This window comes from Mixophyes fleayi, chromosome 2 (genome assembly GCF_038048845.1).
Source record: "Mixophyes fleayi isolate aMixFle1 chromosome 2, aMixFle1.hap1, whole genome shotgun sequence".
Classification (NCBI taxonomy): domain Eukaryota; kingdom Metazoa; phylum Chordata; class Amphibia; order Anura; family Limnodynastidae; genus Mixophyes; species Mixophyes fleayi.
In genome coordinates, this window is record NC_134403.1 from 118,690,544 (window position 1) to 118,706,427 (window position 15,884).

A 15,884-nucleotide genomic window follows, 5' to 3' on the forward strand; every position below is an offset into this window, starting at 1 on the left:
TAAAGTCCTTAAGTAGCTTCTTAGTAGTTACACACCTACTTATGGTTTACATAGTAGTGTACTAAAATTTAATTTTGATTTAAATTGGAGTGGACATTGTATTAGCCACACACAGCTACTGCACTATTATGGTGGTGTTTGAATGATGATAAGTCCAGGAAGTCATTAGTCAGTTGTTACTCTTATAACATATGGAGAGCAGTCTTCAGAGTAATTTTATAATTGTGTCAGTAAAATGGGACTATTTGTGTGCTCTAGATTATTAGAATGTAATTAGTAGACCATGTTACAATAAACATTTTCCATTATTTTTATATATTTTCTTAATTAATATATGTACTTCACTGAAAATATTACCTTAAAACAAGTTTAGAAAGTGCTGCAACCAAAAATGACAACACTGCTGGTGACCAAAATACATTTAAAGAGTGTTTATACATACTGTATCCTGTGTATACATTCTGTAACCACTGTTTAAAGTATTATAATGTGTGATTTATTTTTACAATTGTTGATTCCTTTTTTTCATTTTTAACAAAACATGCTGGACTTTAATTAAAATCAGATATGTTTATAAACTGAAAATTCCATTCTAATATTGAGAAATGGTAAAAAAAAAATGTACAGTAAAATATTTTCCAGTTGTATAAAACCACTTTTGTTTCAAGCTCCCAAGATGTTCTGTTAATAATTAGTACAGTGAAAAATCTCTTTTAATTAATGGCAGCTGTTATGACTTAAATGTAATACTCTGACTAATTTTTACTTAATAATGTTGTCTTCTGCCGAAGATTTGGAATTTAAAAAGTATTATGCGTTAATGCCATAGTTTGGTACACATTTAAACTGAACATAAATTCTAAATAGCTGTGTATACATCTCCACATTTGGAAGAGCCCGGAGCCAAAAATGTGTTGTTGATAACAAATTAAAAAGTTAATAGCCAAGACATGTCTGCTATGTTTTTTATAATATGCATAATTTGGAATGTGATGCTTTTAAGAGATCCTATATGGTGATTGTTGGATTACATTCTTATAGAATATACAGACAGTTTTATAATGTAGCAATATCACAAGAAAATCATTGTTGTGCTTAGTACTTCTGTAGTATGGAGCCAAGCTAATTTCATTAATATGCAAAATGTTGGTAAACACCATATGCATGTCAATGTTTTCTTCTTTACTTTGTCTATTAATTGAAACCTGATTAGTTGTACTCTGTATAAGGAACGTGTAATTTCAGTAGGAAAATGTGCAATACATTATGATCTACATTGCATGTGCAAAATTGACCAACCTTTATATTTAGATATCCACCTTCTAATAGGCCAGATAAATGTTCTACTAGTTAATTAAATGAATGATTGAGAATAGTGCAATGTTGTAGGAATATGAGGGTCATCAGAGCAACAGACTGCTGCCCTCTTCAGCCCAACGATAACAAAGTGTATAATGTCTAGATGGTGCTTGCTGTGAATAGACAACAAATGATAATAATTTTTGGCTGATATGTATTGATGATGAGAGTCTAGAACTGACCATTGATGAGTATTGTTACAGTAACAAGATCTCAAGAACTCATGTTAAATATCTTCGTACTGAGCAGGGGAAGTAGATACAGCTAAACAATATAGATATATATTCAGGGAGTTGAGCTCAAGGGCAAATGTACTTAGCATTATTATTGACATACTTGTAGAATTCAATATTTGGAAGAGGTTGCAATATATGTGATAGAAAATAAATATTGTTAAAGGGTAAGACAACATTTGGACTTTTTTTTATATATAAAACAAACATAACAGATCCAAAAGGTCTATTTTATGAATACAGTTACCTGCTTAGGTTTCACTGTTGGCTGCGCTCTTTATATATAGCATTACCTGTAGATAACAATTCTTCACTTCCTGCATAAATACAGCCACTTACAATGACTTTGAGTTTGAAATAATATGCTCAAATAAATTTTTACTCCTACTTGTATTGACTATCAGTTATTTTATAGAGAACAGTGGCTTGTGTGGAGAAAAGAAAGGTGTCAGGACCAAACATTTCTGAAAACAAAGTACATCGGACATTACAGTTAAATGCAAATGAGAAAGATAAGGGAAGAAATGGCAAATATACTAAGAAAACTCTACATCACTAACTACATTGTACAACAAAAGCTAGTAGTGAAGTAAAGAAAAATATGAATTTAATGAAGTAAAGGAAACTACCAGTGATGCATCCTCATCATCTCATTCAGCAGCCCCATGATAAGCGTAAAAAAATATTTGCATGCCCTACAGACTGTATCTGAGAAGCATACAAGCTCCCCTGCCCCTCTTTCCCTCAAAAAAATCATTATACTGTAAAGAAAACTGCAATGCAATACAATGCCAAATAATGCCATGGCTAACAGTTCTTCATCATCCCAAACCTATCACCTACAAAGTTTCGAACCAAGGAAATACAAGCCAAACATCATAATTTCAAGGCAAACTAAATGTCAGTTTGATTTTTTTTCCAAGCGTAACATGGATAACATGGCTATGGATAAGTGTATAGTGTACACACACACAAAGAGTAAATTGATGTTGGCATGAAAAAAGCTTGGAACGTTTGCCTATATCCAACTTATGGAGAGGCATCATAGTCTGATTTGATAGAAAGACAACACCTGATAATCCATTTGGCATAACTAACAGCAAGTGAATATGCCTATTGTACATCTAACATTGTTTTCTCTGCTGATGGTGATGATGTAGATGTCGGTCACTATGGGAATAAATTTACATCTGATGACAGTTCTGAATTGCAAACAGTATGATGTAAGTAGTAGACAAAAAGAAAATGTATAGCAGGACACATCGTAGAGTTTCTAAATGTACAAGTAACCAAAATGAGAGCTTTAGAAAATATGCCTTTCAAGTTTTTTAAATATACATACTTTTAATAAATAATGGCTAGTGCTGAGCGGAGATGGCAAGTACGTAGTCAGTATTATTTTTCAAAAAAAGCCATATCGGCTTTATGTGCTGATATTGTTGTCAACCTAAAGTAGTCACTCTCAAAATCTATTTGTACTCATGTTTATGCCCCAAGAGACATATGTGGTCAAGTGAGTATTACCAAGGTGACCATCACCATACAATGGGTGATACTAGAGTGTCCATAAATATGTCAAGACACAGGTTCTTCCCCATCACTAAAAGCAGCAGAATTATTGTCATTGCCAGCAAACTAATCCTGGCTTGAAATCAAAAATAGAACTGGTTGCCCTCCAGATAACTAAAGATTGGAAATGTAACATTTGACAATAACTTGAATATATTTTTGCCTTGCAGTCAAGGAAAATGCCACACATCCCATATTTTGTTCATGTGGTTAATCTAATAATAGATTACAGATTGCACACTTATCAAGAAATGTAAAGCATATTAGGAATGTCAAGGATGACAAGTGCTCATTTTAGGAGATCATATTGTACAAGAAAGGCTCTTTTCATGTTACAAAGTCATTTCAATTTGCCACAACATCATCAAATCAGCTAGATACAATTCTACATTGGCTATGTTTGAGAGACTGTATGTGAAATGAAACTATGTTATGATACACCCAAAATGTGTGGGAAATATCTTTTTTCTCTCTCAAGGCAAAGGCAAAAAATGGAGGACGAATTTGTAAACCGCTACACCCTTTTGCTGGGGGAACCAAGTTTGTTAGCAGGGATGATTGTGATATAAGGAACATTTTCACAATTATTTTCCTGTGACAGTGATTGTTATGCTATATGAAACAAGAAAATATGGTTCATCACAGAAACACATTGCTGTTCTCCCCAAGCCAACAATCACTAACTTATATATCTTCAAGCTGTATGTGTGTTTGCTGTGAACAGTCCATCGATGATTAATTGATTATTGAGGATTGAAGCTGATGTTTTAGGTGGTGAGAATTATCAGTCATGGTGTACGCTTAACAAGAAGGACATTAAAAATATCAAGAAAAGAGAAGATAAATAAATTGCAATAAGAAAAAACAATTGAATTGCAACCCATGCTACAAAAATGGGCACATTTTTGCTACACTTAACCAGAACTCAAGTTTGGACATTTTTAAAAGACACCTACCCAAATTCTTAAGACATTTATATAGTAAGTAAAGGAAAAATGTCAAAGAAAACAATTGGGTCAGTGGTAATGGACAATATAAAAAAAAAATCATGAAACATACCTGAATAGCCATATAGTTATCGCACCTGATTGTGATCCACTGGCATATTAGCAGAAGAAGCTTCACCAGTGGCCAAAATTATCAAAGTGTATTATAATTGAAACTCCTGACCATGTTTTTATATATTATCTGTATGTGGATTAAATGTTACCAGTAGAATTAGAAGTGCAAATAGTTATCCCCCACAAATGTGAAATTGCTAATATTTATAACATTGAATCAGCAATGGGTAACTCCTTAATTCCAAAATGACGTGATTGGCCTCGCTCCGCCCCCTCCCACCCCCCAAAATGGCGTGATTCACAGAGAATCGCGTCAATTGACGCGATTCTCGGTGATATCCAGGATCCGGGAGAAATGCCAGCTCGCCTGGGAGCCCGGGAGACTGACCCGAATTTCGGGAGTTGGCAAGTATGGTCTTGGCTACCAATAGTAATAGTAACAAATAGTCTCATACTGACCATATACATTTGTTTTCCTCTTGCATAATACAGGAAGCATTAGGTTATAAGGTGAGAGATATGTGACAATTGCTGATGCTTGTTTATTGGATCCTTGACATTGAGTACAGTGTCACTGGTCTCATTTCCACGTGGGCATATTTGGGAAGAGTGTATGTAGAAGATTGTGTATTGGGATGTTGTCATCTTGTAACATGCTTTTCAATGATGGAACCAGAAATTAATTCTGAAATGTTTGCAGTCTTTAAGGCTGACATTTCCTGTATTATCTAGGGTTCATTCAGAGTTTAATATGTGATCTATCTCTTTTCTCAAATTGACATATTTGCCCAATACTGAGAGTCTTACAACACCACTTAAATTTCACAAGCAGGAGATAAACTACTTCAGTTATATAAACATATGTTTTATGCATGCTTTGGCACACTCCATTTACAGGGACATGATGTGGGAAAAGGCTGAAAGTCCCCCTTTTTGTCTCATATTACAGACAAGCCAATAACATTAAGGTTGCTTTGTTCTTTTTTTAAATATCTTTAAACTTATAAACATCAGGGAATGCCATTTGTAGGTAATAGTTTACAAATTGCAAACTGTCATTACAAATTACCGAATACTTACTAACCAAACCTTAGTGGACTGAACTACAATTTTTGACAAAAGGCAATATTCCAGACACTCAGGGTCAGTGCTAGCACTAACCAACCTAAGGCGGTCTCTTTAAATACACCCACATTACTCATTGACTGACAACAATGGGGTTGTGTTTAATATTTTAAAATAAATTGATTGCGCCCTGCACGTTCCATCTGCCTTTGCATTGTTGGCTTAACGACATCTAAGTATTGTTTTACTTGTGTTTACCTTAAATCCAAGGGTGTGTTAAATATGTCAATCTCTTTTTCTGTAAAACTATTTTAGGTGTTAATACCTGTAGATTTGTACTGTACTTACAATTAAGAGTTATTATGCTCCATTACATTAAGCAACAGCAGAGTTTGAAATAAAAGAACATTGTTTTTTCTGCTCTATCTTCACTGCAAAAGGACCGATAGAATCTAAAAGGGCTGTAGTTCACTGTTGCATATGCAAATCTCTTTTAAAATTGGCTTCTATATATGACTGACAGACTTGAATGAACAATGCAGGTATTTTTGTACTAGCGGACATATTACATCATCTCAACCCTTAAAAATCATCGTTTCTTGTAACTGGGATGAACGTACATTGGACTGTTTACAATCTAGAGTGGAGGAGACTTTCCCCATTGCAGCCTGATCCTTCGATACACACTGTCCGAGACTACGGGCACCAGAGCATCATGACGTCTATCTAATACGTCAATACTATTTGGGACCCCTGTCTCCAGCATTATACATAGGTACAAACAGTAGGGGGCGGAGATATTCCCCATAATAGCTGGATTCCTTGGCATACGCTGTTTTGAGTCTGTAGACACCAGAGGCACATGACGCTTATTTAATATTTCAATAATTATTTGGGACCCCCGTCTCCAGCATCACACAGAGGTGCAAACAGCGGGTTGAGACTTTTTCATTATTACCGCTATTATAATAATTCCAAGTCCTCTTTATGTGTGTCCAGAATTAGAGACATTTATACAAGGTGTACTGGCCACACAACTTGCTATTATTTCTCATTAGGATTATATCCTGCTATAGATGATATACTGCTTTACCGGACATTTTATTATTGAATGGAGGTTGCATACACAATTGCATTTAGTATATGTGACACAGTTTAATGTTGTGCATATTTTATATTGCTTTTTTTTTAATTGTAATAAACTCATCTGGATACAACGAAGCCCGCTATCAGTTACGGTTACTATTAATATTTTCTTACATATGATATGTTATGTTTGGCGCACCCATATTTTTCTTTTTCTCTGAAATAAAAGAACATTGTCTTTTCTGCTCTATCTTCACTGCAAGAGGACTGATAGAATCCAAAAAGGGCCGTAGTTCACTGTTGCATATGCAAATCTCTATTAAAATTGGCTGCTATATATGACTGACAGACTTGAATGAACAATGCAGGTATTTTTGTTTGGTTGTGAGAGATGGGACTAGATGAAATGAACAGAGGAGTGTATTCCATAAACAGGATGCTATATTTGTAATGTTTTGCATGCATTCATGGTAGGATGTTTTGTGAGTTGATAAGTCACAAATGGTGCATAGGTGATTTCTGAGTTCAGGTTAGTTCAGTTCAGAACAAAATACAGACAGTATACAAGGGTACAACAGGACAGAGTAAAATGAGTATAGACAATACTTCAATATCCCCAAGCATAGCAAATACAGTGGTGTAGGAGTAGAAGAAATGGTATTGAGACAGTAGGGAAGAGGGCCCTGCTCATACAAGCTTACATACTAAGGGGAGGGGAAACAGACAGCAGGCACAAGGGGAGTCAGTAGAGGGGATCAAGCACAAGAGGAGACAGGAAAGTGGGAGGTGATAAGAACATGGAAGGAGTAGGTTATGTGGATAGCTGGTAGGCCTTAAGGAACATATAGGTTTTGAGAGCCTGTTTGAAAGAGCCAAGATTAGGGGACAGGCATATAGAAGGAGGGAGGGAGGTTGTTCCAGCGGAGGGGTGCAGCTCAGGAGAAGTCTTGAATTCTGGCATGGGATGAGGTGATCAGTGTAGAGGAAAGGCGACGGTCATTGACCGAACGCAGGGAACGGGTGGGAGTGTGGAAGGAGAGGAGGATAGAGATATAGGGGGCAGTGAACTGGGAGAGGGCCTTGTAAGTGACAGTGAGGATTCTGTAGGGGAAAGGGAACCAGTGAAGAGCAAGTCAGAGAGGGGAGGCAGAGGAAGAGCGGCGTGAGAGAAAGATAAGTCTCACAGCCGCATTACGAACAGAGCGAAGAGGCGCAAGCTGGAAGTGGGGGAGGCTGGTGAAGAGAAGGTTGCAGTAATCGAGAAAGGAACTAGTGAGAGCATGGATGATGATTTAGCAGCATCCTGAGAGAGGAAGGGCCAGATGCAGACAATATTTCATAGTTGAAAGCGACAGGATTGGGCAAGAGATTGAGTGTGGGGGGCAAAAGAGAGGGAGGAGTCGAGAGTGACACCCAGGCAGCGGAGTTGGGTAACAGCAGAGATGGTGGTGTTATTAACAGTGATGGAAATTTCACGGTAATTAGAAGATTTAAAAGGAGGGAAATTAGTTCAGTTTTCACAATGTTGATTTTGAGAAATTGTGAAGACATCCAGGAGGAGATGACGGAGAGGCAGTCGGAAAACCAGAGAGAGTAGGGTGGGGGGTGGTCAGGAGAAAGGATGTAGAGTTGAATGTCATCGGCATAGAGGTAGTATGTAATAATATATTTTTTTTTTTAACTAGCGCCACCCATAATTTGCATCACTCTACAGAAAATATGTAATCATTCACACACACGCTCCTACTCTCATACTAGGGTCCATTTCTATCAGAAGCCAATTAACTTACCAGCATGTTTAGACTGTGGGAGGAAACAGTTGTTTAAACATGATTGTGGCAACATATTTGGGTTGCAAATATGAGGTTAGACAGAAAAAGTACTACACTATTCAGTGTAACAAGTTCTTGACTTTGACATTTATATTTTGCTGTAGGTGTTTGGAGCACTGTATTATGTGATGTGATGCAATACAGAAAGCATTTCAAAATAGTACTAATTCATCAGCAAATACTTTAATTACAGTGACTGTGCAGGTTACAGTGTGGTTCTGTTTTCAAAGTGTTATGATAGATGATAGTTCAGTGCTGTAAAACACCTGTTTAAAGAGAATGCCTGGAGGCTTTTTGGTTTTGTTGTTTCTGGAACAGTGCAAGAATAAAACATACATGTACCTACGTAGTTCAGTTTAAAAAAAAACATATTGGTACATGTGAACTCAGTGAAAACAAACAGACACACGTACATTAGATAAGAATGTGAATATTATTACTGTGTAGGATTAGAATAAATGAGAGCAGTGGATCCCATACTTTCTCAGTTTGATGCACCCTTAAGGTCTCCACCATTTTTTCAAGGCACTAGTTCCCTGACTTATTTACCACCGGTCTTGGCTGCGGTGCCCCTATGAGATTACCCATACTTGCCAACTCTCTCGGAATGTCTTGGAGACTCCCGAAATTCGGGTCGGTCTCACGGACTCCTGGGAGAGCTGTCAAGTCTCCCGCATCTCGCAATTGCAGGGCTAAAAGGACACAATTTGCGGTGAATCGCATCATTCTGGCCCCGTGACAAATATGCTGTTTTGTCGTGGGGCCAAAATGACGCGATTGGCCACCTCCCTCTCCCGGAAACAAGTTGCCAAAAGTAGGCAAGTATGAGATTACTGCGGCACCCAGGGAACCGTGGCGCACAGTTTGGGAACCACTGAACTAGAGATAAGGAAAATCACTGCAAAACTTCACAAACATTGAGTTTCATGGTGGAACTGGCCATACTGGTAAGACGATATTCAAGTTACACTTTTGCTTTGACTTTCTTCAGAATGCCATTTTGTACGGTATTTATAAATTTGCAATTTATGGAATGAAAAGAGCTGGGACAACCGCAGTGAATTCATTCTGCTCTGTTATGTGGTTGGGACATGTGGGGGAACATTTAGAACTAAATTACCCTAGCAAAAATATGCAATCTCACAGCTAAATGCATAATGAAGCAAATACTAATATAAACTATTAGAAACCCCAAATCAAACAGTCTCCTTATAATGTTTGACTATCACTGGGAGCGTTTAGAGATATTTCTTTCTTTGGTGGTTATTGGGTTAAACTGTGTGGGTGATGTTATGATAGTGAAGGTACAGTACCATGAAAATTAACCTCTATCTTTGCACTAACCGATAAAGGAGGAATGCAAAGTTGGGAGCTCTGTATAAGTAGGGTACAGTATTTCATCAATTTGTCATCAGATTTATTTTGATAGTTTCCATGAGGAAATTTATGACATTCCATATCATCTTTTTTTTAATGTTACGCAGCCTATTGACAAAAAATAATACTTTTGGACCAAGTGTCATTCAATGATGAACACAATGGGCCTGAGTCATTAAAAAATGAGCATATAAAGGAGTAAGTTTGCTCCTGAGCAAACCATATTGCAATGCAAAGGGTGTGTAATCAGATTTATATTTGCAATCGTCAATCTGCAATTATCATTGTATACCCTTAGTTGTAGCTTATTACACATACAGCTGCAGTCTTTATTTCCACATAATGTTTTTAAAATGTTCTGGCCAGAACCTGTTTATGCCATATAATTGAATTAAATATTCATTTGTATATCCACTTTTCAATTTCCATATATACATATCTTTATGCGCCCATGAACCAAATCCATATGGTCATTTTAACCCGGATTTTTGCTCGCATCCCGAGGGCTGCAAATTAAAATTAGCGTTAAAATTACCATACTAACAGGAATACCATAGGAACGGTATTCCTATAATTGAATCTGTCCCTATAAATCTGTTCCTACGTTTTAAATTTACCTCCCCCTCTAATGCAACATGGTTTTTCCCAGGTACAATGTTATGTATTTTTTGTGATTTGTACTCCTTAATTACTCAGGCCCAGGGTCCGAATCAGGGGGGTACGGAGGGTACTCTTGTACTGGGCCTCACAATTTCTGATGACAGCCCTGCTCAGGCCATGTGAACCATCTCACTGGCAAAAAAAAAAAAAGTTTCAGAATTCATACTCCCTATAATACTGTTACATAATCTGGTGCAGGTTTGCTTCTATCGCAGGGTGACTCCCTCGCCCGTTGCCTCCCTACTTTAGCGGTAGCCCTCCAAGGATACAGCGCTGGTGCTGGGCATTCATTTAGGACAGGGTGGGGGCACACTGTCCATGAATTTATTTTTATTTAGAGAGTTTCATACAGTATCAATTGGAAATTCAGCGCTACAGCATCTGGTGGTAGAAAACTTGACTGCAAGTAAAAAGAATTCATTGAGACTTAACGCTTTGGGAAGCTTCAGTAAAATGATATGATGTATTTCCTTAACGCTCCACAGTGCATTAAATGAATGGCGGGATGATGCACCAAATGTCAGTTTAATGGTTGCTTATTTTGAAGGACAGTTGTAGAAAAACAAATAAGTTTAAACCAGGATTGAAAATTGTTTTATTAAAAACAGTATATAAGAGAGAGTTCTGAACACATCCTATTGGCATGAATTAAGGCAGTGAATCATACAATCTCACTTCCTGTCACTTGACAAGAAGTGTCATTCTCACTTTTTTATTCTAATCATAGTATTATTTGCATTCTACTTTTGAATTTCTCTGAACTACACTTCTCATTTAAGCAATTGTGTCTCCAACATTCTGTTTCCAGGTTGTCCATTTACGTTATTAAGTGCATTTAGGGCCATTCTAACAAATGGGCAATTGAACTAGGTCCACCAAGAGTGGGGATCACTATTACATTTCTAAATAAAAGAGTCTGATTTTAAGAGTCTCAGTCTCAGGCCCCTGGTGTCCTCAGAAAACAAGATAGCTTGCTTTAAAAGGGCAGAGTCTCCTTTTCCAGGTGAAATATAAGTTCAAGCTATACTTGCCGACTTTCTCAAGTCGGCGCCCGGGAGCTGCCTGGGGAGGAGGTCGGTTAGGGGGCGGCTCTATGCAAATCATGTCATTTTGGTCCGCCCTGTGCCGTAATGACGCAAACACGTAATTTTCCAGCGGGGCAAAATTCCGTGATCTCTTGAGAATTGCAGCATTTTGGATCTAATTCTGCCCACTTCTCTAGGAGGTGGGCAGATGTGGAAGGCTGCCATACTCTCCTGGGAGTCTCCTGGACATTCCGGGAGAGTTGGCAAGTATGGTTCAAGCTACACTCCAAGAAGATTTTCTTGTTTCTCTAAAAATATATCAACTTCTCTCAAAGACTTATTGGACCAATGGAAACAGTTTTGCTGTCAAGAAAATCGCGACATATGCTTTAAAGTTGCACGTTTCCTCTTATGTTTTGCAAAGTGGCAGACCTTTACAGTGGGCCAACTAATATCTCAAAGCAGATAAGAGTGCTTCAATTCTGGGCTCTGAATAAGTTATGGCTTAGTTGAACCCTGAAAGCATGTTTGATACAGGAAAGAAGCGTTTTTAATTTTCTTTTTTTATAATTCATATTAATTTGTATAATAATAATTAATATTATTATTATCATTTATTTGTTAGGCGCCACAAGGTATCCGCAGCGCCTAACAAATAAACTCTACTGTATGAAACTCTCTAAATAACATTATTCATATTAATGTTCACTTGAAGATAAGATAAATTAATAAGTGCAGTTAAGCATTGTACAGAAGTATAGATTGTCCAGTATTGGATATTGAATTAGGGCAATGTTCAGCTGAGAGCGCTTATAGCCTGTATGAATGAATCTCATTGATATTGGGATATTGTGGTACAGGACAGGGCATATCATAATCCGCACAGATCCGCACAAACCATTGCATCAGGGATTGACCATTTGCAAGTAATATGCCTCCTAGCAGGCAGACTTCTAGCTGCATCCTTCTCACATTAAATTGCAGATACGTTAACACGGCCTTACTGTATTTGGCTGACAGTTGTCTGACCCTATCCCCCTTACTGGTTATCTCCCTAAACTGAATCTGCATGTGGACATACATGTACACATTTTGTGTCTGCTTTAAAAACAGATGTATGTACGACTCTGTATTTGACACTTAGTTGCTTAGTAATGCTAAAAAAATACAATATTTGTTATCTGAGGTAAAAGGTGCCTCCTGTTTCAATAATAATATAAATATTCAACTCACCCTACCCAACTAATGACTTTACCAAAATATCTAAATACTTGCTGACTTTGGCAAGTTGGCATCCGGGAGACCCAGGGGGGATGGGACAAGACCAAATGATGTGATTCGCTGAATCCCACCCCCTAAACTTTCATCACAATATCTAGCCTATTACAGCAGGGAGCGGTGCCATGATAAAGCGTGAATCACATCCTAAGCCCCGCCTCCACCACATTACTAATGACATAGTCAGGAACCGGGAGGTTGTCCTGCCCTACCGTAGGTCCAGATGGACTCCCAGAAATCCAAGAGTCTCCCAGACATTCCAGGAGGGTAGACAACTATCTAAATCAATATAGCAAGTGATAGAGCACATATATTAAATCACAAGTTGCTTATTTGACACTGGGGTTAATTTAGTAATTTACAAATTAATGGCGCAGCATACAAGGCCTGTAAAAGCTGTCATGAAAATCAAATTGTGTTAAACACTGATTGTACAACCAGATTTAGAGTCAGGCCGATTAACATCTCTATTTCAGTTCAGATATCACCCCGGGAAGATCAATGTCCATTCTTTTATATAGCAATTAGACACAATGAAGCATGAGGAGTATTAAACCCAAACAATGTAATTACTTGGTTTGGCAGTAGTTCTGTGCGCGTACAGTGGAACTACAATTATGTAGAGGAGAGCCCTGTTTATCATGGGCTGTTGCAGTGCTATTGCCTGCAGTAGCCCCCACCAGCGAAGAAATGTGTTGCACTTCTCAGACAAATGTTTCAGAATGCAAAGCATTGGGAAGCCTATTTAACAAGGATTGCAGAGGTACATGTAATGCTGCAATCCTCCTATCGCTATCACCATTTCAAGATGTAATCACTAGGGAGAGGAACGAGTAATGGATACATCTGTGTTTAATCAGGGTCAGTGCAAGGTTTCTAGGTACCCTAGGCAAAGCTTCAGCCTACCATCACTGCTCCCCCAATACCCTCTTCCCACAGCTCATCACACACACACACACACACACACACACACACACACACACAACTATTTGCTTAAAAATCTGGCAAACTCAGTTTATTTATAGAGATGATATCAATGCACATTATTAAAATTATCTGAACCAGTGAGAGTTGATAAAAATAGAAGCAGAAATACAAGAAAACTTAGAAGGCAACACAATAATGTTAAAGTATAATGAAAACCTCCAAGAACAAAAAAATATATACAAAAATATAGTTACAAAGGTAAAAAAGAAATTCCCACACAAATGGTCCAACAACTGTTGAATCCTTGTGCCAATAATATATATATATATTTTTAGTCAGTTAAATGCTGTGTGCAATACTGTTAGGTACACGTAGCTCTGCCTTCACAAGCAGTACAGTGTGAGGTGGGGCTTACCTCCCAACTGTCCTTGTAGTTGGATCAAATCCTGACTAAGCGTGACAGTCACCCAAATTTTAGAGTGCACCACCAGACTCAGGACAGTTGGCAGACTGTCCTACTCTCTCCTTCCCGTCTTGTCAGTTTCACCACCTGTGGCTGCTGGCTTCTTTAAATCAGCTACTGCTTGTCTACATCCTTGGAGGCCCTTATGGGGAAAAAAATGGGTACATGAAATTTAAAAAACTCCAACTATCCCCGAAATTAAATCAACAGCACCCATATTTAATAATTAGGCCTCCCTTCAGCCCCAACATTGCCCCAACATTAAAATAATAGTACTCACGTTTGATAAATAAATCTATTTCCCTCAAACCAATCCCAACATTAATTTAATAGTATTCTCATTTAATAAATAAGCCTACTACCCTCCAAACAGCCCCAGCAATAAATTAATAGCATTTATCTATTAATACAGCCATTTCCCACAACCATTCTCAGCATTAAATAATTAATATTCACATTTATTAAATAGCCCTCCTCCCCAAACTTAGCACCACATTCAATTATAGACCCAAACCACCCTAGCATTAAATTAAAGGCCCCGTCATCCCATGTTAAGCTAATAGGTCCCACCAATAAATGAAATTGCCCTACTATCACCTCACAAATAAAATAGCATTCATTAAATTATTAGCCCCCACCTACAATCCACCATTAAATTAATAGCCCACCTTCTACCCATGTACTATTAAGACAGCCCCCATTTCCTCACACATTATAGTAGCCTTCCTCTCTATAGTTTTCTCTCTGTAGCTCCCCTCCTTATAGTTTACCATTGACAGCCCCTCTTCCCTATAGTTTAGCATAGGAAGCTCTTCTTCCCTATAGTTTAGCATAGACAGGCCACCCGTGACCCCCTCCGTGGCCACGCCCCCCACGATCGCATCCCCCCATCCGCGCCCCCCCATAAAAAAAAAGCAAAAACAGCTGTTCACTGTTCTGCCCCACCAACGATGGGGGTGTGGCTATCAAGAATCGTACCTCACCGGGAAATACTCCAGCGGGCCAGTTCGCCGCTGGCTGTAGGCCTATAGGACAGCAAACAATTACCACAAACAAGAGAATATAGAATAAACAATTTACCTGTAGATATGCAATTCCATCCACTAAAGGGCCTCATTTACAAAGCATTACAATACAAATAAAATTGTCCAGAAAAACAACTTTCTCAGAACTAGTAGCAAATAATCTTTCTGGGAGAGTGTGCAACTTACAGAGCATGTATTGTGCACTGCAAATGGAGAAGCAAGAAGACAGTGCAGGCAGCTGTCAGGAAGAGAGTTTCCATGATTGATACATTTAGCAGTAACTCACATGGGGCTACATTTGAAAAAAAAATAAATGCACTGCAAAGTGTCCATAACTTGTGGCCACGTGTAGCAGCCCCTGGCTCTGCAGCATTTGCTTTAGCTTTAGCTGTTTGGGTATGATGTGACCTGCCACACAGCAGGAGAGTTATTATAGTAATATATATCTGTAAGCTGCAGTCTATAGCTTCTGTTATCTTTGCAAGGTTGGTCAAAGTTCTTTGTCTATATTTAGCCGTGATATGATAGATGTGCACAAGTATATAAAATATCTCACCATTGACCAATGAACCCTATGAATTACCTAATCCCTTCCCTTCTTCTGACTTATCCTCTCTCACATTTTTAAAATGCTTAATATGATAACATAACCTTAAACCTTTACTTAACCTTAACACTTATGGTATGTAATAAGTGACACACTGACTTGTTGTCAATTAACTATGTTTATTAAATAACCTTGGATTGATATGGTGGAGGGATAACACTGCACTCAGCCTTGGCTACTGATCAATACTAATCAGGATGTCCCATTACGAGTCACCCAACCTCGGGACATCCATATTATCTGCCATTTTTCCTAAGTGAACTGTTGTATTGTATCCTTAAACTGGAACAATAATTCCCAGGCATTCTGGAGCCTGA

At 38.0% G+C, this 15,884-nt stretch overlaps 1 protein-coding gene across 2 annotated transcripts in view; it reads left to right on the plus strand.

Annotated features, from left to right (window-relative positions):
• SLITRK6 (SLIT and NTRK like family member 6) overlaps positions 1 to 15,884 on the plus strand; it is a 125,674-nt gene that overhangs the window by 90,104 nt on the left and 19,686 nt on the right. The window lies entirely within an intron of this gene.